The sequence below is a fragment of the Lepidochelys kempii genome, chromosome 6, assembly GCF_965140265.1.
Source record: "Lepidochelys kempii isolate rLepKem1 chromosome 6, rLepKem1.hap2, whole genome shotgun sequence".
NCBI classification, from domain to species: domain Eukaryota; kingdom Metazoa; phylum Chordata; order Testudines; family Cheloniidae; genus Lepidochelys; species Lepidochelys kempii.
The window spans coordinates 2,556,597-2,583,293 of NC_133261.1; the positions used below are offsets into that span (position 1 = coordinate 2,556,597).

Below are 26,697 nucleotides of genomic sequence, written 5' to 3' on the forward strand. Positions count from 1 at the left end.
GGAACAGGGACACAGGTATAAGGCTCTGTGGTGTCAGAGCTAGGAAGGGGGACACTAAGGAAGGAAACTGGAATCATGCTTGCTGGAAGTTCACCCCAATAAACATCGAATTGTTTGCACCTTTGGACTTTGGGTATTGTTGCTCTCTGTTCATGCGAGAAGGACCAGGGAAGTAAGTGGGTGAAGGAATAAGCCCCCTAACACTGCCCGGCCCCAGTCCGGCCTGGAGGAGAAATTACAGGGAAAGTCCTGCTCTGACAGCAAAAGACGCCGGCCCGGTATGAAGAGCCAGGCCACTAGAGCAGTTAAAAAAGAGATGGCAAGAAATTTTTTAATGTGGGCAAAACACTGTATTTTTCCTTTGCCTCTCTCTTGGGAATGGATTAATTGTTTTGGCTGAAATTCTCCCAGAATATTCAGCTTGCGGTAGACACCGGCCAGCATGGAAAATTTCAGCTCAGATAGTTAAAGTCTGGTAAGGAAGAGTCAACCGAAAAGAGTGTCATATGATGGGAAGTCTGGGTTCGCTTTAATAACAGGCTAGGCTACCAACACCATCTGCAATGCCAAAATGGCTCACCTGGAGCTGAGATGCAGCCACCTCTGGGGAGGGGGAACTGGGGAACAGCTGCCTACCCAGACTGGGGGGCACAGATGAGGGCTGTGGTCTTTGAGAAGAAGATGGTTATCCAGGGAGCCCTGAGTAGCACAGTGGTCATCAGTGGGGTACGGTGCTGCCCCCCTAAATTCCCCAGCATGCCCTCTCCCCAGTGTCCGTCACTCCGGCCTGGATCTGCCCCTCTCAGCCCACCCCCCAAGTTGCCCTGCCCCCTAGAATACCGTCTCCAGTGGATCCAGCAAAGCGCAGGGCTCCTGTCTCGGGATCCAGCGCACGTTCACCAGTCAGAGGCCGAGCTGCCCAGATCTGCCTTCGCCTCCATGTCTCAGCCCCAATTTAACCAGCAAGGTGCCGCCCTCTAGATCAACATAGGAGCTAGCTGTCACCTGCCATTCCCCCATCGAGACAATGAGCCACTGAGAATCACTGGGCTGGCAGAAGTGGGGTACTCTGGGTGCTCTGGGTGGCTGAGAGATTGGTGCCATGATGGACTGAAGACACGTGGAGCAGGGTGAGGGCAGCTGGGCATTACAGGGTGCCATGGGGAACCACTGCCTCTGTCCTTCCCGCACTGACCCTATGGGCTCCCCTTACCTCTTTCCCCCCAGTCCCATTATGCCCTCTACTCCCATTCCCAGCATCCTTTGTACTTTCACAGAGTGGGGGCCAGAAGATTAGAGGATCTAGTCTGATGCCCTGTGAGCCCAGGCCAGGGAATTTTACCAGTTACATTTGTATCGAGCCCACCCCTTGGGTTAGACCAAACCATTCAGCCTTCAGTAGGCCAGGCTGTGCCAGGGGCAGGGAACAGGGCCCAGGTGCCAGCCATGCCCGGGGCCCTTGCCGTGGCAGGGAATGAGGTGAGATATGTCCCATTGATCCCAGGAGGTGCCAGCTGCAGAGGGAGGAGAAAAGCTCCCACAGTCCCTGCCAGTCTGCCCTGGGGGGAAATTCCTTCCTAGCCTCATATCTGGCAACCCTGCCCCACCAGCCAGGCAGCCAGAATGAGGGTTTTCTGGACCAGCTCAGAGCACTGAACCAGCCAGTGTCTAGTCTCCAGCTGTGGCTGACCTCAGGTGCTTCAGAGGAATCGGGGATGGGGTGGGGAATCCCAGATGCTGGTCAATTATGCATGTGGGGGGAAGGGATTCCTTCCTGACCCCTGCAGGTGACCAGCTGAAGCCCTGAAGCATGAGACTCGACTGTGGTCATTGTCTTAGTGCAGAGCTGTGTTATGAGCATGTAGCAATGCACAGGTCCTTTAGCCAGTCAGTCCCAGTCTCCTCACCAGCTCCCAGTCCCAGTCTCGCTGCCCAGCCAGCCCCAGCCTTTCCTCTCCAACCCCGATTCACAGTTTCTCTCCTGCCCCAATCTCTCCAGCCTCCTTGTCCCCATTTACTCCAGTCTTTTGGGGAAAGTTTGCCAAAGTTCCAGGCAACTGGAAACAGGGTCTTGTAACGTGAAGCTTTGGGCAACCTTAATAACAGGCAGTGCTTATAACAGATATCTGCTTATAATGTCGTGACAGCTTACCTGGCACTGAGATGCAGCTACCTCTGGGATGAGACAGCTGTGAAGTAGCTGCTCAGTGATGCCGCCCGGGGATGGCTCACCTGGCTCCGAGATGCAGCCACCTCTGGGGTTGGGCAGCTTGGAACAGCCACACAGCACTGTTGTGGGATGCAGAGGAGGGCCAGTGTGCTGTAAACTTTGGGGAGAGGATGGTTAACCAAGGAGCCCTGGGTAGCAAGGTCCTTAGCAGTGGGGTACCTTCCCTGGGACCCCAACCCCTGCTCCCCACCCCTCGTTCCAGCCAGCTTCTCCCTGCAGGAGCTTTCAGCCCACCTGCCCCCATAGCTCCTCTGCCCTTTGATTACCTGACTCCAGTGGGTCCAGCAAAGAGCAGGGTTCCTGCCTCAGGACCCAGTGCGTGTTCACGAGCTAGAGGCTGAGCAGCCCAGAGCTGCCTTCGTCCCCCCTCATCTGCCAGCTACCGCCCTGCTAGACCCAGCATCTGGCAGCCTGCTGGGAAGCTGGGGTGAGGCTTTTTCACCCGCCACTTCCTGTTAGAGACAATGGGCCATTGAGCAACACTGGGCCTGGCAGGAGAGAATCTGGTTTGATGAGGGGGAGGGTGGGCATGCGGGGTAGGTGCTGTTGGGGAGGATGGTGCCAGCTGGCTGAGGTTCAAGTAGCAGACCTGGTACCAGCCCTGCCCAGAGCGCAGCAGCTCGTTGCAGGTCCCCAGCGGGTCGCTGTCATATTTGTTGTTTTCGTCCCAGACCTGGAGGCGGAGCTGGCTGGTCTCCGCCACCCGCACGTGCCCCAGGTCCAGGTGGACGTCCCAGACCGGGTTGTCGGTGTTCCACACGGTTGCCGTCCGCACCTCCCGATCCTGGAAGGAGACCTTGACGTAGGCGTCTGTGCGGCTGGTGTAGTCGCCCCACAGGCCGCTGGCCCGCTCCACCGTCACCGTCAGCTTCCCCTGACCCCGCTCCCGCGAGCAGCACATGGTGTTGGTGGAGCCGTCCCCGGGGCAGACGCAGGAGCAGGAGTCATGGGCGCTGCGCTGGGTCCCCGGAGGGCAGCTGTGGGTGCAATTCCTCCACAGGGCCCTCTCGGCGATGTACTCACTCACCGCCCGCCTCAGCACCTCCCGCTTGGGGTTGTCCTGCCTCACCAAGGATGGGGCGCAGTGAGTAGGACACCAGGCCGGGGCTGGCTTTGAGGCTCTCCATCCAGGCCGAGAACACCTCGGCGTCCTGCCCCTCAGAGAACAGCAGGTTGGCGTGGCTGTGGCCGCCCGTCACCTCAGTGCGGCACTTGCTTTGGTCTCGTGGAAGCTCCCCTTGAAGTTCTTCTTCTTCTGCTACTCCTCACACTGGCTGAAGGCCGCCTGGGCCCTGCCCTTCCTGGCCCCGATGCTGACGGAGGCCTCCAGGCTGAGACAGTCCTTGACCTCATCAGCCTTCACCCCATCCAGCGCCGCCTTGCAGACCCGCATGGCCGTCACATGCCCCGCCCGGCCCCCCCAGCTGCAGCAAGCTGTGGGTGTAATCCTCCGGGACGTTCCTCAGGGCCTGGGTGAAATGGCTGCTGAGCGAAGGTTTGTGGGTAACTCGGAACCTGGGAGAGAGAAGCGGCCACCGTGTGACGTACCGTCGGACATTGGCGTCTTGTGAGGGTAGAGCTCAGTGTTCTAGATCCACAGACTCTAAGCCCAGAAGGGACCGTTGTGATCATCTAGTCTGACCTCCTGGATAACACGGGCCAGAGAAGTGCCCTGAATGAATCCCTGTTTGAACTACAGCTGGTCTCCTAGGAAAAAAATAACAAAAACCATTCCGGATTTCAAAATTGTCCATGATGGGAAATCCACCATGGCCCTTGGTGAACTGTGTCCTTATTTCCTGTCTGAACTTGGCTAGCTTCAATTTGCAGCCATCAGACCTTATTAGACCTTTGTCTGGTAGATTGCAGAAGCCATGATCAAAAGCTTATTACCAGTGTAGATTGAATAATTTATTCTGAAAATGTGAGGTCACAACAAACCTGCCTGCGCCTTTACGGGATTGAAGAGATACTCATAACTCTTATTATGCACTATCTTTGGAGAATATAATAACTTACAGGCATGCGATCTATTGCTGATTTCATCATGTGAAAGATTTCAGCTAGCTAAGGTAATTCCTAGGAGGAATTCTGTTTTCTGTCAAGGCGACAGGCCTCAGATGTGAGAGGAGATAACACTATTGGCCATAAATGTGTTTACACAAGTTCTGAAATGCAGCTGGTAACGTGTATGTCCTTTAATCTTCTGTACTATTTCCTTATATGCTATGATTTGAGAGGCACATATGTGTCCTTGGGATTGACGCTTTGTAGCATATGTGTGACAGAAGGCTTTAATTGCAAGGTGTCGAAGGTATCAGTGGGCAATTGTAAATCTACGAACCTTTTCATCAAAAGATAAACAGATCAGCAAGATTGTCTTATGAAAGATGCCAATGTGTTATCAAGAGCTAAGAATGAGGTCATAAAAGCTGTAATTCCTATTTCAATATTATTAGCTTACTTCCTTTTAGATACTTTCCAAAGTCTTTATTCTTTCAATTTGAAGGCAAACACTTATGGCTGGAAAATAGGTTACAGAAGAGCGATTACTTCTTTCTAACTTATCTTCCTCTTACTAGTGAAATCCTTGCTATTCCTTAAAGGGTTGCATTTTCTGGGTAATGATTTTAACAGGTTATTGGAATGCGGTTGTCACTGAAGATAGGAGCGCCACTTTCTGTTGAACTCCAGGACGACATGCCACATCTGCCCTCAAACGTTTCACCGTCAGATCTTTTGGGAGCTGACAGATGCCGACTTTGCCATATTGCTGGAACTTGTGAGCATTTGGCTGCTTTCGTCTGGGCCACCGAAGAGGCTTTGTCTGCAGATGGTGTGGGGCATTATGGGTAGGCATCCCGGTATCCCCTATTCCATCATCTGGTGCAATACCTCATGGGACATTTTTGCAGTGCATTGTGGGTTACTAGGTAATTATGGGAGCTCAAGATGAATTCCGTTCCCTCCATACTGGTATTCCCGGGGAGAAGGCATGATAAATAGAGAGAACTAGTGGAATATAAATAGAATTTATTATTTTTGATTATTTGTGTTGTTGTATCATCTAGGAATTCTAGCCATGGGCCAGGACCCTAGACTGCCAGGTGCTGTACCGATGCAGAATAATGTAAGCAGGGTCGGAATGAGCTTTCCGTTGACATCTAGGGATGAGCCATGTAATAGGCCTTCAGGAGCTGACCTTGTTTGCATGAACACACCCAGTCCTGCCTAGGTGAGCAGCGTGGTGGGGCTGCTTTGCCTAAATGATCACTTTTGGCTGGTGTTGGATTGCAAATCACTTTGTTATTGGGGGCAAGGGTAATAAAGGGATGTTATCCTTGTTGTGTGAATCAAGGGCAGCAGAGCTGTGCTTGGCCTGCCCTGAGTGAGAGGTTCGCCCTCATCTGAATTGCACTCACTAGGGAGGGGACAGGGGTGCCAAGAGATGAGGGTAGCTGGGGACATGTTCTTGTGCCTGGTGGTGTCCATTTGACCTACCTCTCTTTATTGTGTATTAACAGAGGTGATTAAGACTCAATTGGGAGTCTTTTGTTTGCAGACCAATAGAGCTCAAATCACTGATAACCGGCTCTAGACTTCCCCACTAACAGGTGAAATCACTGAGAGCTGTGTGGGGGGAGGGATAGCTCAGTGGTTTGAGCATTGGCCTGCTAAACCCAGAGTTGCGAGTTCAATCCTTGAGGGGGCCATTTAGGGATCTGAGGCAAAAATGGGGGATGGGTCCTGCTTCGAGCAGGGGGTTGGACTAGATACCTCCTGAGGTCCCTTCTAGCCCTGAGAGTCTATGAAGTGGGGGACCTCAAGACATCCCAGAATATGTAGAGCAGCTGGTGAAGCAGCGAGTGGAGTGACTGGCAGGGTGACTGATGCCAGAGCGAGCCCCCGAACAGCAGAGCGAGCAAGGTGCCTTCCCCTCCCACCAGGGTGGGAGGTGAACTCTCACAGATGCGCCTCTGAACTCTGGGTCTTCACTGACCGTGATCAACAACTGTGAATGGGTACGGAGAAGGGAGGGACACACTAAATGAACTTTTGGTTGTTGGACTCAAGAACCTGAGGAAAAAGCCACTGCTCAACGCACACTGGGGTGGGTCTTTTGATCATGGTGTGCTTATGAATCCTGCCTGCAGAGTTTTCCTAACTTAATGTCGGGTGACTTCCCTCCTCTTATTCAAAGTTTCTTTTCTACACTCACCAGACTCTGTGCTTGCGAGTGGGGAAGTATTATCTGTAAGAGGCCCCCAGGAGTGGGAATTTTCCCAGGTTACTGGCTGGGGGCTTGAGCCAGTTCTGTGTTATATTGTTGAAAAGGAACTCCTAGACATTGAACCTGGCACTTATTAATGCCACTCCACCTGGCAGATGGGTTACAATAAAAAGACACTGTTTCCTTAAAGATCTTCCAATCTAAGGGCTGGTCTACACTAAAGCTATAAATCGACCTAAATTATGCCCACCTCCGTCCCACCCCCTGCTCCTCCTCTCACCTGAGGCCCCGCCCCTTGGCCATGACAGAAGCCGGAGCTGGGCTCCGGTAAGAGACACGGCAGCCACCCAGGGAGATGGGTCACTGTGGGGAGCCCAAGGGTGACAGAACCTTTGTAAAAGTATGGGTGGAGAAGGACAATGTGGCAGAGGAATCCCCCCATCACCTCTGGGCCCCACTGCTTCCCTCCCCCATTGCCCCAGCTCCCTTCCGTGGCCTCACACTGCAGGCCCACCACACGCCTTGCCTCTTGACCACAGAACCCCCATCCCACCCCGCTACAATGCCTACCCATAAGGCCAGCCCTGTGTTCACCTTATTTCCAAACTCCACTGCCTTCATGGATTGGCATGAGGATACACATGCTACAATTAAAACTCCCACGCTCAGAGTGAAGTAAGATCTAAACACAGGCTACAAGCATTGAGACGTACACTCCTCCTCTAGTGGCTAAAATTCGTGGTTTCAGTATATTAGGATGCACCCAACAGGGCCACAATGACAGGATTCATATTAGAGAGACAAGGTGGGTGAGACAATATCTTTTATTGGACCAACATCTGTTGGTGAGAGAGAGAAGCTTTTGAGCTCCCAGACCTGAAGAAGAGTTCTGCTTTGTAGAATGTAGAATGTAGATGTTGCATGTAGTGGATACATACATTAGTATGTACATTAGGGTCACATACATTAGGGTCACAGTGCCAGAATGCATGCTTGCAGTATAGTGGGCATGCACTCAATCCCTGAGTATAAGGGTTCATCTCAAAGGCGCTGACTCTGTGGGTGCTTCAGGGCCAGAGCACCCATGGAAAAAAATGGTGGGTGTGGTGGGTTGTCACCCCGGTGTGCAGTCTAAGAGCTGTCCACGTTCCAAGTCCTTTGTCTTTCAGAGCTTCTCACAGGTGTTGAGTTGTGGGGGAGTGAAGACAAATCATGATGTCACTCTCCACCTTATAGTCTGCTCATATGGTGGGAACCCTTTGTTCCAAGCTAAGTTCCCAGCCCAGTTTCTGGAAAAATACAGGTGCCAAAATGGAGTTCAGTGTCATGTGGTCTGGTCACATGCCCTTGCTGAGTCCTAGCAGCCATTACTTACAGGCTGGCTGAAACATTTACAGGAAGGCTAAGCTCTTCCACGGGCCATCTAGCCTGGTATCCAGTCTTACACAGTGGACAACACTGGAATAACCTGCCCTCCTAGGGCCACTTTCCTCCTGACTCTCATTAATCAGAGGGAAGTTTAAGCCCTGGAGCATGACATTTACACCCCTTCCAAACATATTTGTTTTAAACCCTTATGAGTATAATGCTGGCTCTTCCATCCTCCATGTGAAGATCCAGTTCCAAATCCTGACTCACACCCTGTGTCAATGAGTTCCACAGGTTACCTGGGTATTTAGAGATAGTATTTCCTTTGAGTATTTAATGTTATCAGGTTGTGTGTGGGGGGAGGAGAGACTGAGAGTCAGGACTCCTGGATTCTATCCTCAGCTCTGGGAGAGGAGTGGGGTCTAGATCAGGAGTTGACAAACTTTGTTCCATGAGGCCCACCTGTGCAGCTGCAATAGGCACTGCAAGCCCACTATTAACACACGTCTGTCAGGGAGAGGGAAACCGAGGGGCATTCGCAGCCCCTCGCCTTAGCAGGTGTCACCTGGCAGCCCTGTCACAGTCACCCATCCAGCACCTTGGCGCGCTTCTCAGGCACCCCCTTCCCAGGAATGAGGGAAGTGCTTGGGGGCCGCCCGTGTTGGGCAGAGGCAGGTGCTTAGGCTGGGCCTGGCCATTACCTTGATGGTCCTGATCACCCACTGCTGAGCCCTGGTCCCTGAGAAGGGACTGTGGGGCTGGTACCCCAGGGGTTCCAACAGCCATTGATCGTGGGCTGCGGTGGCTCGGAGTGGGAGCGGCTGCAAACCCTCAAGCCTTCTCCAGCCACTCTGGGAGCCACCATTTTAGGGACTGGCCCCTTCTCCTCACCCTCCACCCACCGCACGGCAGCTCCGCTTCAGCCTCTGCCACCCGCGGGGGGTGCTGGGCTCCTCTGGCCCTGGGAAGGGGCCATCGCCGGCTACCACTCCACCAATGTACGCAGTTTGTGGGGGCAACGTCCTCCCGTCCCCCTTCCAGCACCGCCCATGGCGGAACACCCAGCACTATGTCATGGCCCACCGTTAGGGAATGGCCCACAGTTTGGGAACCCCTGCTGTATAGGGTCCTGTAGATGGGAAAGGCCTCCTATCCCCTCCGGGATCCCTTGGAAGTATTACTCACCTGTAAATATCACCTGTGTGCTATTAATGCCCCATAATAAAACTGCCCATCTCCTTGGCTCCCTTTCCTATCCACCCCACTCTGCCCTGACAGAAACGCTTCCCTTTGACTGGCATTAGCCACATGACACTGGATTCCCCATTGCAGCAAAGTCACCCAGATGTCTAGCTTCCCTGTCTTGTCATGCCTCTCTCCCCTCCAGCCCATTACTCCCGCTAGTGTACCCAATATATTGCACCTGCTCATTTCCAGTTTGCTCCATCTTGTTCCCTCCTAGTGGGGTTAGAAGAATGACACGGATCCCTGTTTACCAACTTCCTTTCACAAATGTTTATTGAGGCAGGGAGATACATTTGCAAAGAGTCAGAGGTCTGGAAGCCTCCCAGAAGCAAATCATTTTGTGGTGGAGCTGCAAAGCTGCATGACAGTTTTCCATGCTGAAGATATTTAACTTGCAGTCAGTAGGGTTCAGAGTTAACAGTCATCATTCACCAGTTAACTGCATCATGGAGCTATTAATCTAGGCTCTCAGCAGATGTAGGTAGGCATGAGCCAGGAAGACACTTTAATCCCAGAGTCAGGGGGAATTTGCCTTTTTCAATGTGACCCTAATGCAGTACCATCTCCCTGAGTCTGCTGACAGCCAGAATCAATAGCCCAGTGGAATGTTCTCCTGGGTGTTAACTGGTTTCAGAGTATTAGCCGTGTTATGGGTGTTAACTGTGAATCTTACCAATGGCAAGTGATATATCAGCATCACTGCTGATCATATGCGCAGGGAACATCCAGCTGGATGGTGTGTGGGGTGCGTGCATTCATGGTGAAATAATTAACACAAGAGCTGCTGGGTAATTCTGGAAAGCAACAAAAACAACAGTTAGGGAACAGCCCCCTAATGAATCCTTCCCCCGGGAGCCCAGCCTATCCGCTGTGTGTTTAGAACTGTGTCGATCCCTGGAGTATCTTCGGGTTTCTGCAGAGGGTTAATCCCTGATGCCACAATAGCACGGGGGCTGACCTTTGTTCCTGATGATCTCTTGGATGGATAGATATGTTGGGTGGTGGGTTGGTTGCACTGTCTGCACACATTGGTTGTCTGGTGGGTTGGTTGGTTGGATGTACTTCATACATTGATTGGCTGGTTGGTTGCAATGGTGACACATATTGGTTGGTTCGATGGATTGGTGGATATGTTGTCAGGGTGTTTGGTTGTTCTAGGTGCAGATACTGGTTAATTCATGGATGGATTGATGGATGAAAATGTTGGATTACTGGACATTGGTTGGTTTCACAGATATGTTGGAAGCTCTGGATACATTGTTTGGTTACTGATTGGATGAATGCACTACCTGATATTGTTTGCTGGGGTGTTGTACTGGACACATACATTGGTTGGTTGGAGAGAGAGCTTGGATGCACTGCATAAATTCATTAGTTGGATGGTTGGAGAGATAGGTTTGATGCACTGCATACATTGGTTGGTTTGTTGGTTGGTTGGATGTACTGGATATACACATTGGATGGATAAATGGAAGGATGGGATGCTTTGGTTGGTTGGACACACTGAATATATACATAGTATATAGTGGATATAGACATGGGTAGGTTAGTTATTTGGATAGTTTGAATGCACTGGATATATTGGTTGCATGGAAACATTAGAGGCACCGGATACGTACATTGGTTGCTTGGATATGCTGGAAGCTCTGGGTACAATGGTGAGTGGATTGATTGGCTGGATAGAGATGTTGCATGTAGTGGATACATACATTAGTTGATTAGATGGATAGCTTGGATGAACTTGATACATTCCTTGGTTAATTGGTTTGATGGACACATTGGATGCACTGGATACAGACGCTGGTTGGTTTGTTGGCTAATGGGTTGGAGAGATTCCATGATGTATTGAATAGATATATTGGTTGCACGGATGGATGGATGGATAGCTTGGATGCACTGGATACAGACATTGGTTGGAGACAGTCAATGGATACACTGGTTCGATGGATCAGGACTAGGCAGGTAGTGGTGGGATATTTTTCCAGAGGGATCTGTGAGGGTGACCGGTCCATGGAAGTGGGGAGGCTGTTATGGACTTAGGAGACACCAATTACCGAGCAGGAGTAACAGCATGAAGCCCAGTAGCGTCAGCGGAGCAGGAGCTAGGAAACGTTTTGCGGGACAGGGAGCACAGTTCTCCAACACACACCCGTGCCCCTCTCCAATTCCCTGCCCAGGGCGCTCACCAGAAGGGCTCCTTCCCTTTGGCTATGCTGTGCTGGGGGGGCTGGGGAATATACTCAGAACATCTCTGGCCCCGAAGGTTGGGCCCACAGGGCAGACTGTAGTGGAAGCTGAGGTGGCCACGTTTCAGGTAGCACTCCCTGTGATAGGGCCCCCCAGACTTCAGTGGGATGTTGCAGACCCCGAGCAAGTCATCATCCCAGCCATTGTCTTCGTCCCAGACCTCGACACGGAGCTGGCTGGCGTCAGTGACACGGACAGAGCCAAAGTCCATGTGACTGTTCCAGACAGGGCTTTTTCGGTTCCAGATGGTGACAGTCCGCCTCTCTCTCCTGTCAAAGAAGATCTTGACGTAGGCATCCGTAGCTGTGAGAGTGTCACCCCGCAGATCACTGGCCCGCTCCACAGTCACCGTCAGTCTTGCCAGGCCCCGCTCCCGTGAACAGCACATGGTGTTGGTGGAGCTGTCCCCGGGGCAGACGCAGGAGCAGGGATCGAGGGCGCTCCGCCGGGTCCCCGCTGGGCAGCTCTTGGTGCAATCCACCCGCAGGGCCCTCTCACGGATGTACTCGCTCACTGCCTGCCCCAGCGCCTCCCGCTTGGGGTCGTCCTGCCCCAACAAGGTGTGGATCGGCCTCAAGGAGTAGGTGAGCAGGCCAGGGAGGGACTTCAAGGTTTTTACCCAGCCTGAGAAGACCCCAACGTAATTGTTGGAGAAGAACAGGTCGCCGGTGTTTTGCCCTCCTTCCTCCTCCGCATAGCGCTCCCGGTACGTCTTGCGGAAGCTCTGTTGGAATTTCACTCTCTTATTCTCCTTGCAGCTGCTGAAGCTGGACTGGTCTGAGCCCACCCCAGTATTCACGGCCACCTTGATGCTCAGACAGTCCTTAATCTCATTGACGGTCAGCCCATCCAGTGCCGCCTGGCAGACCTGCACGGCAGTCACGTCCCGCACCCGGCCCCCCCAGCGACGCCTGGGTCATATAGTGGGTGCCGTAGGTGTGAATCAGATGATGGTACTCCAGCTGGGAGGCCTTGTTGTACAGGCTAGGAAGGTTCTTCACCGCCAGGACAAAATGACCAGTGAGTGGAGGTTTTCTGCTGATCCCGAACCTGCCCCAGGGATCCAAGGAATTTATGAGAGAGTTAGAAAATCCCCAATAGCCAGCCCGGCCCAGATCAGAGCTGCAACCCTAGAGGAGAAAGGCCCCTGTTCCATTCCTCCACCCATCACAGCACAGCTTCCAAACCTGCGACCAGATCACAGCTGGCACCCCTAGCGGGCAAAAGACCTTCTCCCATTCCCCCAACCCCTGGAACAGACAGTCCCCCCCACCCTGGGGCCAGATCAGACCTGGGCCCAACAGAGGGGAAAAGCTGTGTCCTATTCCCAACCACTTTGAGCCAGCCAGTCCCTTGCCCTGGGGCCGGATCTCAGCCAGCACCCCTGTGGCTCAGGTGTGACCCTAACAGCACCCCAATGCCAGAGGACAAGGGCTCCCTGGTTTCTGGTAGTGAGTCTCAGCTGGCCTGACCAGTTCAGTGTACCCCACCTCACTCATGTCATCACCTGAATCTAAAAGGGGCCACGTAAGCTATCGACAGCAAGCTAATGCCGTGCTGCTCATTGCTATCATTTTGAGGCTTCTCTATGGAGGACACATCCAAACATGCATACGGGTGGGAAATTCTGTTATCAGAGTGCGTCTGCCAGGCAGGGCGATAGGTACTCCACCCTCGACAAAGGACTGTGGTTCTGTCCCTGAAAGGCATCTCCAAGGCGCAGTAAGAGACAAGGGGACTGCAAATGAGGGTCAACAGGACCATTAAGTCGGCAGGGGGAGGAGAGTACAGGAAACAGATCGATTTGCATTTTAGCAACCCCAAGCAGGGGAAGAAACCAGTAAGAACTTTCCTTGGCCAGCTGACTCCACGTCACCTTCCTCACAGCTTGGGTGGACTTTACTATGGCGGGGTGACTGTAAGGAGAATCCATTGCAAAGGTTCTCTGGGCTATCAAGGGAAGGGCTGAGGACCCCAAATGATCTTTCACTTAAGAAGAGAAAGGACCCAAACACAATGGACTCGGTGGGAGATCTCGACCAGAGGGGTGGTCAACCATCTCACTGGAAGGTAGATTGATAAGGAAACTGCCTTGCACAAAGGTTGTGCCTTGTTTTGTTATATCTTAGCCATCAGAAAGCGCTTTTCACTTTGCTTGTAATCACTCTTGTCCTTATCCCTTGTGCTTGACCTCACTCACCCTCCTCTCTCCCTTACTTCAGAAACTTGCTAACCCCACCCTGTGCTGTGTTTGACATAAAGTGCATGTGAACTCCAGTTAGCCCGGCAAGCTGCTGAGTGTTGTATCTTTAAAGGAACAAAGGAACCTTAAATCTCTCCGAATGGGCCACAAGAGGGATGGAGATTGCAAAGCACACGGTTTGGGGGACACTTGGGATGGGAAGCGTGTTGGGGTCATCGACCAGTGTGTGGCTGGGGGGTAACACACAGGCTGCTGGTCTCAGAGCTGATTCACACACAGATACTCACTGCTGGCTCGTGGGGCATCCAGAGAAGGGACTCAGAGAGGCAGAGCCTCTTGCAGCATTTAGGGCTACAGGTCAGGCAGTGACACAATCCCTCACTGGCCTGGATCGCACCCCAGAATGAGACAGCTCCTAACAAGGGAAAGGCCCTGGATGGCTGGTGGTACTACTGTGCAGCAGTTTCCCAGCTGCCCCACCCGAGAGGTGGCTGCATCTCAGCACAGGCTGAGCAACGCTGGTGTGACATCACTGTACATGTGTTACTCATTTGCCCCTCCCCAGAGCCAGCTGCATTCAGTGCCGGATGAGCCATCCCCATGCTGGGAGGTGTCCGGGCTGCTGCTTACCTGTAATATGGGCAGGAAACCTCATGGCTCACAAAGGTGTATTTGTCATTCCGCGACTTCTGCGTGACAAATTCGGCCAGTTTGGAATGTGAGCCGGCCAGTCCAGCCCCACCTGGACATTAACCGTGGACACCACGGGCATTTTCAGCCCCACCTTCCAGTCGTTCTGCACCACGGACGCTGCGGACTCCATCATGCCCATGGCCGACTGCTGCACCGAGCTGCTGAGCTTTCGTTGGCACGAGACGCGGACCCTTCAGTCCACCGCGGCCAGCGGCAGCCTCTGCCACTGGCCTCCCTGCAGCGGGTTCTGGCACAGGGTGCAGGTGCCATTCGGGCCGCGCCACTGGCTGGTGTCCAGCACGTGGGCCCCCGTCTTGCCCAGTGTGGTCACGTCAATCCTCTCCCCCACCAGGCTGTGCCCGGGCACGAAGGTTGCATTCGTGCATGCAGCTGCTGTGCCTGTCTGGCATCCGGGGGAGACCACGGGGAGGAGGAAGAGGAGGAGGAGGAGGGTGCAAGCACTAGGTTTGGGCATGGCTGGTATGTTGCGGTCCCTGGCGCAGGAGTCAGCGTCAGTCTCCAAAACCCCTACAGGGAGAGACAGAAAAGAGATCCTGCATGAATCATAATTCAGTAGCAGGTAGTTCCATGGGTTAACCTGGTTATATGGAGAGCCAGAGGCATCCAATTACCATTGGCTCTGTCAACCACATCTTGTATCACACCTGGAACCTGGTGGCTTTATGCAAATGACACAGTGACCAATTTGCATGTCTGAACATGCATTTGTTAATTTGCATAGCCCCACCCCTTTCCCTTGCCGTCGTTGTAGCCCTCACTCGCCACTAGGGGGAGGAGATTGTTGCACATACCCTGTAAGTTGCAATTACATTCAGTGTGCTGCTGCTCTGTCTGGGTCTGGCCAGTAGGGGGCGGTGCGTTCCCACACAAAATCCAGGGCTTGCTAGACATTAGTCCCCAGCTGCTTGACAGCGAGGCCAGCGAGCGCTGGGCTCACACTGGACATGACTGGCCTCACCACAGAAACTGCTGGGGCCCCCTAGTGGACATGCCGAGTGGCGGATTTGGTTACATTTAGCCACCAACTGAGGGTCATATTCTAGGGTTTCTTTAGCCCAATCAGAGCTGCTTCTAGCCCAGTGTGCCATGTCTAACAGAAGCCAATTGGCCCTGCCCCTCATTGATCAGAGGTGGGTTCAGACCATGAAGCATCAGATTTATATCCCATTAAACACACATATTTAAAACCTTTAGGATCATAATTCTGGATCTCCCATTCTCCAGGGAAAGGTCCTGTTCAGAATCCTGATAAACTCTTGGCCTTAGTCCTATCCTGTGCCAATGAGTTCCACAGGTTATGCGGAGATTTCAGGACAGTATTTTCAATGCATCTTTAGTGCAGTGGGTTCCTGGTCCATCACCAGGGTTCCCAGGTGCATCCGTAATACAAATAATAAATAATGACAATTTCTTTCCAGGCAGGTAACTGGCTGTTCTGTCTTGCTATTGAGAATGCAGAAGAGAGCTTATAGAAATGTTAGACTTGTCCTTAAGCAGTGGAAATGGAGGCAGGACTCCTGGGTTCTATTCTTGGCTCTGACACAGACAAGAGTGATGTTGGACAAGCCTCTGAATCTCTCTGGACCTCAGTTTCCTCATCAGTAAAATGGGGAGAATGATCCTGCCTTTGTCAGGTTAGAGCATCGGCTCTTCAGGACAGGGACTGTCTCTCCCTGTGTGTCTGGGCGTCGCCCATCCCAGTGGGGTCCCGATCTCAGTCAGTGGGGTCTGTTTAGTGCCCAGCACAAGGGGGGTCCTGATATTGGTCAGGGTCTGTGCTTCACCTGGCACGATGGGACCCTGATCTCGGTCGGGATCTGGCACGAGGGGTGGAGGGAGGGTTAGTCGGAGTCTGTGCAGCGCCTGACACAAGGGAGGTCCCTGGTCTTGGTCGGGGTCTGTGCAACACCTGGCACAAGGGGGGCCTTGATCTCACTTTAGGCTTCTAATGCTAGCACAATAAACAAAAGCATATTAGCGAGACAAGGCAGGAGAGGGAATATCTTTTATTGGACCAATCTCTGCTGGGGAGAGAGACCAGCCTTCAGCTCCACAGGGCTCTTCGTGTCTCAGGAAGACAAGCTCGGTGCAGCCCGACAGCTTGTCTCTCTCGCCCACAGAAACTGGTCCAATACTCAACTGAAAAGAGTGTCATATGATGGGAAGCATGGCTTAATGTTAATAACAGGCTAGGCTACCAGCGTAGACTTCAGTGCCAAAATGGCTCACCCGGAGCGAGGATGCAGCTGCCTCTGGGATGGGGCAGGTGGGTAACAGTTGCGTAGCTATGCTGCATGCGGCTGGCTTGCCTGGTGATGCGATGCAGCCACCTCTGGGGCAGGACAGCTAGGGGAACAGACAGACAGCGACGGCACACAACAACGGCTTGCCCGGTGCTGAGATGCAGCCACCTCTGGGGTGGGGCAGTTTGGTAATGGCCACTCAGCAAAGCTGCACAGGGGGGGCTTACTCGGCCCTGCGATGCAGCTGCCTCTGGGGTGGGGCAGCTGGGGAGAGCTGCCTACCAGCATTGGAGGGCACAGACAAGGGCAGTGCAGGGGAGAAGCAGGTTAGCCAGGGAGCCCTGAATAGCACAGTGATCGTCAGTGGGGTATGGTGCTGCCCCCCCCTAAATTTCCCATCATGCCAGCCGCAGCTCCCCACTCCTCTCCCCAGTGCCCGTCACCCCAGTCTGGATCTGCCCCTCTCAGCCCACCCCCCAAGTTGCCATGCCCCCTAGAATACTCTGGTGGGTCCAGCGAAGCGCAGGGCTCCTGTCTCGGGGTCCAGCACTCGTTCACCGGCTAGAGGCCGAGCTGCCCAGATCTGCCGTGTCTCAGCCCCAATTTAACCACCAAGGTGCCGCCCTCTAGATCAACATTCGAGGGAGCCAGCTGGGCAGCTGTCACCTGCCACTCCCCCATCGAGACAATGAGCCATTGAGGATCACTGGTCCGGGGGCGGGGAGCATTATGGGTGCTGTGAGAGGTTCAGGGGGTGGGTGCCATGATGGGCTGTAGATGTGTGGAGAGGCTGCGGGGTGAGGGCGGCTGGGGATTATAGGGTGCCATGGGGAGTGCCTGCAGAGGGCGTACCCCTGCCTCCCTCCCTCCTCCACTGACCCTATGGGGTCCCCTGACCCCTTCCCCGCAGTCCCAGCCTCCCCCACTCACCCCGCCACACTCCCAGCTTCTTTTGTACTTTCACAGAGTGGAGGCCAGAAGATCTGAGAGATTGGTGCCATGATGGACTGTAGACACGTGGAGCAGGTTGAGGGCAGCTGGGCATTATGGGGTGCCAGGGGGAGCACTGGAGAACCTCTGCCTCTGTCCTTCCCCAGGAGCAGGGAACAGGTCCCAGGTGCCACCCATGCCCAGGGCCCTTGCCATGGCAGGGAATGAGGTGAGATATGCCCCGATGATCCCAACAGGTGCCAGCTGCAGAGGGAGGCAAAAAGCTCCCATGGTCCCTGTCAGTCTGAGTGAGGCGGGGACAGGGGTAAATTCCTTCCCAGCCCCATATCCGGCAACCCTGCCCTACCATCCAGGCAGCCAGAATGGGGATTGTCTGGTCCAGCTCAGAGCATGGGCCCAGCCAGTGTCTATTCTCCAGCTGTGGCTGATCTCTGATGCTTCAGAGGAATTGGTGGAGGAGGGGACCCAGATACTTCTGGTCAATTGTGCATGGATGGGGGGCGGAAGCAGGGGGGGGGTGAATTCCTCCCTGACCCCTGCAGGTGACCAGCTGAAGCATGAGATTGGACAATGGTCATTGTCTTAGTGCAGAGTTGTGTTATGAGCGTGTAGCAATGCAGAGGGCCTTTAGCCAGTCAGTCCCAGTCTCCTCCCCAGCTCCCAGTCCCAGTCTCGCTGCCCAGCCAGCCCCAGCCTTCCCTCTCCAACTCTCATTCACCATTTCTCTCCTGCCCCAATCTCTCCAGCCTCCTTGTCCCCATTTATTCCAGTCTTTTGGAGAAAGTTTGCCAAAGTTCCAGGCAACTGGAAACAGGGTCTTGTAACAGGGTCTGTTATTAAGGCAGTGCAACCCGGTCTGCTTATAATGTCGTGACGGCTCACCTGGCATTAAGATGCAGCCACCTCTGGGGTTGGGCAGCTGGGTGACAGCTGGGTAACAGCTGGACAGAGATGCTGCCCAGGGATGGCTCGCCTGATGCTGAGATGCAGCCACCTCTGGGATGGGGCAGCTGGGAATGGCCACACAGCACTGTTGTGGGGTGTAGAGGAGGGCAGAGGGCGGTAAACTTTGGGGAGAGGATGGTTAACAAGGAGCCCTGGGTAGCAAGGTCCTTAGTAGTGGGGTACATTCCCTGGGACCCCAACCCCTGCTCCCCACCCCTCGTCCCAGCCAGCTTCTCCCTGCAGGGACTTTCAGCCCACCTGCCCCCCTGCCCCTAGATTACCTGAATCCAGTGGGTCCAGCAAAGAGCAGGGCTCTGTCCACATTCACTGCTCAGAGGCTGAGCGCAGCCCAGAGCTGCCTTCGTCCCCCCTCATCTGCCAGCTGCCGCCCTGCCAGACCCAGCATCTGGCAGCCGGCTGGGCAGCTGGGGTGAGGCTTTTTCACCCGCCACTTCCCAATTGAGACAATGGGGCCTTGAGGAACACTGGGCCTGCAGGGGGAGGGGTTGGTTTGACGAGGGAGGATGGTGGGCGTGAGGTGCCGGGGTAAGGAGGTGCTGTGTGGGAGGGTGGTGCCAGACCTGGTGCCGACCCTCCCCGGAGCGCAGCAGTTCATTGCACGTCCCAGACCTGGAGGCGGAGCTGGCTGGTCTCCCCCACCCATAGGGGCCCCAGGCCTGGGCGAATGCCCCAAGCTGGGTTGTCGGCGTTCCACACGGTTTCCTTCTGCGGCTTCTGGCCCTGGAAGGAGACCTTTGACGTAGGCATCAGTGGGGCTGGAGCAGTCGCCCCACAGGTCGCTGGCCCGCTCCACCGTCACCGTCAGCTTCCCCTGGCCCCGCCCCCGCGAGCAGCACATGGTGTTGATGGAGCCGTCCCCGGGGCAGACACAGCAGTAGAAGTCATGGGTGCTGCACTGGGTCCCCAGGGGGCACCTGTGGGTGCGATTCATAGAATCATAGAAGATCAGGGTTGGAAGGGACCTCAGGAGGTATCTAGTCCAACCCCCTGGTCAAAGCAGGACCAACCCCCAACTAAATCATCCCAGCCAAGGCTTTGTCAAGCCTGACCTTAGAAACCTCTAAGGAACCAGATTCCACCACCTCCCTAGGGAACGCATTCCAGTGCTTCACCATCATCCTAGTGAAAAAGCTTTTCCTAATATCCAACCTAAACCTCCCCCACTGCAACTTGAGACCATTACTCCTTGTTCTGTTGTCTAGTACCACTGAGAACAGCCTAGATCCATCCTCTTTGGAACCCCCCTTCAGGTAGTTGAAAGCAGCTATCAAATCCCCCCTCATTCTTCTCTTCTGCAGACTAAATAATCCCAGTTCCCTCAGCTTCTCTCCATAAATCATGTGTTCCAGCCCCCTAATCTGGATGCCCTCTGCTGGATGTTTTCCAATTTTTCCACATCCTTCTTGTAGTGCAGGGCCCAAAACTGGACACAGTACTCCAGATGAGGCCTCACCAATGTCAAATAGAGGGGAAAGATCATGTCCCTTGATCTTCTGGCAATGCTTCTACTTATACAGCTCAAAATGCCGTTAGCCTTCTTGGCAACAAGGGCACACTGTTGACTCATATCCAGCTTCTCGTCCACTGTAACCCCTAGGTCCTTTTCTGCAGAACTGCTGCCGAGCCACTCGGTCCCTAGTCTGTAGCGGTGTATGGGATTCCTCCATCCTAAGTGCAGGACTCTGCACTTGTCCTTATTGAACCTCATCAGATTTCTTTTGGCCCAATCCTCTAATTTGTCTGGGTCCCTCTGTATCCTATCCCTGCCCTCCAGCGTATCTACCACTCCTCCCAGTTTAGTGTCATCTGCAAACTTGCTGAGGGTGCAATCCACGCCTTCCACCAGATCGTTAATGAAAATATTGAACAAAACCAGCCCCAGGACTGACCCTTGGGGCACTCCACTTGATACCGGCTGCCAACTAGACATGGAGCCGTTGATCACTACTCATTGAGCCTGACGATCTAGCCAGCTTTCTATCCACCTTATAGTCCATTCATCCAGCCTATACGTCTTTAACTTGCTGGCAAGAATACTGTGGGAGACCGTGTCAAAAGCTTTACTCAAGTCAAGGAATAACAAGTCCACCGCTTTCCCCTCATCCACAGAGGCAGTTATCTTGTCATAGAAGGCAATTAGGTTAGTCAGGCCTCCACAGGGCCCTCTCAGTGACATACTTGTTCACCGCCCACCTCAGCGCTTCCTGCCTGGGGTTGTCCTGCCCCAGCAAGGTGTGGATGGGGCACAGCGAGTAGGACACCAGGCCATGGCTGGCTTTGAGGCTCTCCAGACCTTGCCGTCCTGCCCCTCAGAGAACAGCGGGTCAGCGTGGCTGTGGCCGCCCGACACATCAGTGTGGCGCTCGCTGTAGGTCTCGTGGAAGCTCCGCTTGAAGTTCTGCTTCTTCTTCTGCTCTCACGCTGGCTGAAGGCCGCCTGGGCCCTGCCCTTCCCGGCCCCGATGCTGACAGAGGCCTCCAGGCTCAGACAGTCCTTGACCGCGTCAGCTGTCATCCCGTCCAGCGCTGCCTCACAGACCCTCACGGCCGTCACATCCTGCACCCGGCCCCCCAGCTGCAGCTGGGACACATAGTGGGTGCCGTAGGTGTTGATCAGCTGATGGTACTCGAGCTGCGAGCTGCGGGTGTAATCCTCCGGGAGGTCCCTCAAGGCCTGGGTGAAATGGCTGGTGAGCGGAGGATTATGGGTAACCCAGAACCTGGGAGAGAGAAATGACCACTGTGTGACGTACCGTTGGACATTGGCAACTTGTAGGGGTAGAGCTCAGTGTTGTAGATCCACAGACTCTAAGTCCAGAAAGGACAATTCCGGTCATCTAGTCTGACCTCCTGGATAACACAGGCCAGAGACCTGCCCTGAATTAATTCCTGTTCAAACTAGAGCAGGTCTTCTAAGGAAAAAAATAAAAACCACTCCAGATTTACAAATTGTCCATGATGGAGAATCCACTACGGCCCTCGGTAAATTGCTCCAGTGGTTAATCACACTCTCTGTTAAAGATTGTGTCCTTTCTTCCTGTCTGAATTGGGCTAGCTTCAATTTCCAGCCATCAGATCTACTGAGACCTTTGTCTGCTAGATTGCAGATGCCATGATTAAAAGCATGTTACCTGTGCAGACTGCATAATTTATTCTGATAACGTGAAGCCACAACAAACTTGCCTGCGCCTTTACGGAATTAAAGAGGTACTCATAATTCTTATTATACACAATCTTTGGAGAATATAATGACTTACAGGCATGTGACCTATTGCTGATTTCATCATGTGAAAGATTTCAGCTAGCTAAGGTATTTCTTAGGAGGAATTCTGTTTTCTGTCATGGCAATAGGCCTCAGGTGTGAGAGGAGATAACGCTATTGGCTATAAAAATGTTTACACGATAACGTGTATGTCCTTTAATCGTCTGTACTATTTCCTTATATGCTATGATTTGAGAGAGATACATGTGTCCTTGGGATTGATGCTTTGTAGCAAATGTGTGACAGAAGGCTTTAATTGCAAGGTGTTGAAGGTATCAGTGGGCAATTGTAAATCTACAAAAGATAAAGAGATCAGCAAGATTGTCTTATCAAAGACAAACAAACATGCCACTGTATTATCAAGATTCAAGCACGAGGTCATAAAAGCTATAATTCCTATTTAAATATTATTAAATTATTTCCTTGTAGAAGCTTTCTGAGGTCTTCATTCTTTCAACTTTAAGACGACCTCTGATGGCTGGAAGCAGACACCCCAACTTCCTGAGTTCCCAGGGGGTGCTTGACCTCTGCTCTGCCCCAGCCCCCGCCCTCACCCCTTCCCCCAAGCCCCGACCCCAGCTCTTCCCACCCCTGCCCCACCCCCATCTTGCCCCTTCCTGCCCCGTTCCTCCCCCGCCTCTTTCTGCCCCCGCCGCTCCTCCCCAGTGCCTCCTGCTTGCCCCGCACTGGTACTGCAAGGGTTAACTCTATTCTTTGGGCCGAGGAGTCCACGCCCCCTCAGCCTTGCTGGGCATGTTCCGGGTGGTGACTAGGTATAAAAGGGAGCAGCTTGGCTCATTCGGGGCTGACCACTGAAGATGGAGGGTGCACTCCATGAGCTCCAGCCCCGGAGCTGCTGAAGCCCCAGGTGGCAGAAACCAGAGATGCCGAGATCCAGGAGGATGCCCAAGGAGTGACAGAGCTGCTGAGAGCCGCACAGACCGAGGAGCCCAGACACCCTAGAGCCCTGCCCCAGGGACAGGGTAGAAAGTATCTAAGGGGGGCTAGTCACTGTGCCGAGAGGTGTCAGCGTGTTTCGGGCAGATTCCCCACTGACCCAGTGGCAAGCATATTTGTCACTGTCAGGGTCCTGAGCTGGGACCTCGTGGAGCAGGGAGAGCCCGGGTCCCCATACCCAGCTGCCACCCAACCCTAGGGGCGGCTTACACCCCTGACCGGTCACTAGGCCGCACAGCCCTACAAAAAATCCCTTCATTCAAAAATAAAACAATGTAAAACTTTAGCGCCTACAAGTCCAATCAGTCCTACTTCTTCTTCAGCCAATTGCTCAGACAAAGAAGTTTGGTTACATTTGCAGAAGATAATGCTGACTGCTTCTTGTTTACAATATCCCTTGAAAGTGAGAACAGGAGTTTGCATGGCACTGCTGTAGCTGGTGTCGCAAGATATTTACATGCCAGATGCGCTAAAGATTCATATGTCCCTTGATGCTTCCACCACCATTCCAGAGGACATGCGTCCATGCTGATGACGGGTTCCTTTGTGTATTTTGACGTGTGATGTTGACAGTTTGTGTGTTTGAATGGTTATAAAGCTTTAACTTTTTGAATCTCAATGACTTTTGTCATTAAATAATTGTTGTCTGACCTGTCCCCATTTCTGGATGCCCCATAATTTCCCACAGCTGTGAAAATTTAAATAGATAAACATTTAACAAATGATTAAAATGCATAATTTTGCTCAACTGTGAAAATGTAGATAGAAATAAAAACAATGCTTAAAAAGAAACATTCATATTAGCCATTGCAATGCTAAAATAAAATAAAATAAAATAAAATAAAAGTCATATTTGGCCAAGCCTTGTTATCTATGATTAGGGCCTTACTAAATTCACGGCCATGAAAAATGCATCACGGACCGTGAATTATAGTCTCCCTCATGAAATCTGTTTCTTTGTATAGGGTAAAAGTATACAAAAGTACACAGCATTTCTCAAACTGGGGGTCCCAACCCAAGAGGGGGAGCAAGGCTATTTTAGTGGGGTCCCAGTAATGCCAGCCTTACTTCTGGGCTGCGGCTGGCGGCAGAGCTGCCTTCAGAACTGGACTCCTGCTCAGCAGCCGTTGCTCTCTGGCCACCCAGCTCTGAAGGCAGCGCAGAAGTAAGAGTGGCAATCCCGTGACCCACACACACAATAGCCTTGTGAACCCCTTTTGGGTCGGGACCCCCAGTTTGAGAAATCCTGAGTCTTATGGGCTTTACATGTTTATATTTTGCCACTTAAAAATACGTTATTCATGTTTTGTTACAACAGTGTGAAATGTAACGTCTAAATGTCTGAAACCGTGAAATTCAAGATTTTTAAAATGCTATGACAGAGAAATTTATGAAAACGGACTGTGAATTTGTTAGGGCCCTATCCATGATAAACCAAACAGGACTCACCTACCCTTAAAAGTAAGTTCCTTGCCTGTCTATAAACTGTTCTGGAAAATTAATATGATATTCAAAGAGTCATTGTTATCATTTTGGGGAGAATATGTTGTATTTTTCATGTGTAATGAAGAGGCTGAATATCTGCTATAAATGCAAAACTCACCTTGATTATGGAACCTGAATTAGTACTTCCATAATTAATAGTAATTAAAATTTGGCTGTTTTTGACAAGTGAGCTCATGATTTCATAGACTCATAGAATATCAGGGTTGGAAGGGACCTCAGGAGGTCATCTAGTCCAACCCCCTGCTCAAAGCAGGACCAACCCCAACTAAAGAAACCAACTTTTCCCCCCTGATTTTAATGTCTGGATATTTGTCATGGATTGTTGTCTCTTAAAGGGCACTTAGCAGCCTTAGCTGGAACACAATGAAGTTTTCTGTCTGGGAACGGCCTTAGTTTTTAGAGGTAACTCTCTGAGTTGAACACAATGTGTCATGTGTATTGCTAGGGAGGTGAGCCCGAACGCTGGTTAAAGCCAATCTCTCCGCTGGCCCTGTAAAGCGTTTCCCCAGAGCAGGTCTGATTGTCCAGCCGGCTCCCCGGCCCTGCTCCCTATTCTAACCCTAACCTAACTCCATTACTTTACCCCTAAGGCCTGCTTCAACGTTATCCCAGCTCTCCTCCCCTAACCCTAATTTAACCCCTATGCTAACCCTAACCCTGCTCCGCTTCCAAGATCAGAACCATGGGAATGGGCCCATCTAACCTGATTTCCCACCCCACCCCTGCCAGATCAGAGTCAGACCCATAGGCCCATGTAGCCTAGTATCCCGCCCCCTCCCTGCAATTCTGGATCACACCTATAGACCCATCTAGCCTGCCATCTCCCTGCCACCCCAGGTCAGACCAGTGGGCCCATCTAGCCTGGTATCCAGTCTTACACTGTGGCCAATTCTGGAATAACCTGCCCTCCTGGGGTCACTTTCCTCCTGACCCTCATTAATCAGAGGGTAGTTTAAGCCTTGGAGCATGACATTTACATCCCTTCCAAACATATTTGTTTTAAACCCATAGGAGTATAACTCTGGCTCTTTCCATTCTTCATGTGAAGATCCTGTTCCGAATCCTGACTCACGTCCTGTGCCAATGAGTTCCACGGGCTATGTGGGTATTTAGGGATAGTATTTCCTTTGAGTATTTAAGATTAGTGGGTTAGAGCAGGGGGGGCTGGGAGCCAGGACTCCTGGATTCGCTCCCCAGCTCTGGGAGGGGAGTGAGGTCGAGAGGGTTAGAGCAGATTTGCATGCACAGAGATCTATTCAGGCTTTCATCATACTTCCTAAATGAGTCATACACACTGGCGTAGTCTGTGTCTGTGTGTGTGCGGCTGGGGCCATGGAAAGCTGCCAAACCAGCCGATCATTTGCCAGCTGAGATTCTGTCATGAGCCAGCTCAGCGTGGGTGAGGGCCAGTGGATGAAGGGGAGAGCAACGTATTTCGGACACACGCCTCCCTTTCCCTGCAAAGTGCTCCCTGCCCTGATGGAGGGAGAGGCCAGGGCAGCGCGAGGCCAGACAGCGGAGAAGCAGGCAGAAGGGCAAGGGCAAGATTTCTGCTCACAGGTGGGGGTTGGAAATGGAGTGCTTCTGGCAAGAGAGACACCGTTTGTTGGGGTCGCTGAGATCAGCGCGCACACAATGGGGGTGCTGAGCCCTGTAGGAGCCAGTCCCTCACCCTCATAACTCATAGTCTAAACAGACAAGACAGGCCCAGCGTGTGGAGGGGAAACTGAGGCACAGCACAATTCAGTGACTTGCCCACGGTCACACAGGGTGTTGGGAGGTGAACCCAGCAGTCCTGGAATCTTCCCTGGGCCATAAGGACAAGAGCACTCCCCTGCTCGCCAACCCCCAGCCTGGCTGATGTGTCTCTGAGGCCGGTGTGGAATAACTAGATTCTGCAACACCTCAGCCTTCGTTTCAAAAATTAATTCTCTAGTCCTCGTGGCTGCAAAGAAAGCCATCCAACCAGTGTGACTGTTGCCAGAGTCTGCAGAGAGCCTGACACAACAGCTCTGAGCAGAGCGAACTGGCCGCATTTGTCTCCAGGGGCTCGTTCACACTTGAAGCTAATGATGTCACTTGCTGGCACATCAGTGTACATCGACGTGCTGATCATTTGGGTGGATGAGGCAGGAGAAGGGCATGAAGGTGACACCAATAAGGGAAGGGGTAATTGGGAGTTGCTGTGGAGAGACCGAACAAGGATTCAGGTCTGTAGTTTAACTCCTGTTGATTCTGAAGCCTAATGAAAACCCTTTAAAATGTCAGTTTTCACTCTGTCATTGCTCATAGTCTCAGCAGATGGGTGGGAGTGGAGCCCATGTGGGGCAAGGGGAACTGGGAGCTGACACAAGGAAGTGAGGAGTGTTCACATCTATCGTGTCTCCCCGTGTTGACTCTGGAGTCTAATGATGGCATGTAACAATAGCAGTTGTCACTATTCCACGGCTGATTATGTTAGTGGGGGTGGGAATGGAGCCACCAGGGGAAGGGAACTGGGAGCTGCTATAGGGATGGAGGGAGGGAATTGAGCCCCACAGTTTAACACAGTTTAACTCTGAAGCAGAATGAGGAT

The 26,697-nt window shown here is 52.6% G+C and overlaps 3 pseudogenes; all 3 read right to left on the minus strand.

Moving 5' to 3' along the window:
- Nucleotides 1-2,609: 2,609 nt before the first annotated feature.
- On the minus strand, nucleotides 2,610-6,764 carry LOC140912361 (perforin-1-like; annotated as a pseudogene).
- Nucleotides 6,765-11,256: 4,492 nt separating this feature from the next.
- On the minus strand, nucleotides 11,257-14,692 carry LOC140912333 (perforin-1-like; annotated as a pseudogene).
- A 4,297-nt stretch (nucleotides 14,693-18,989) lies between these two features.
- On the minus strand, nucleotides 18,990-26,223 carry LOC140912366 (perforin-1-like; annotated as a pseudogene).
- Nucleotides 26,224-26,697: the final 474 nt, after the last annotated feature.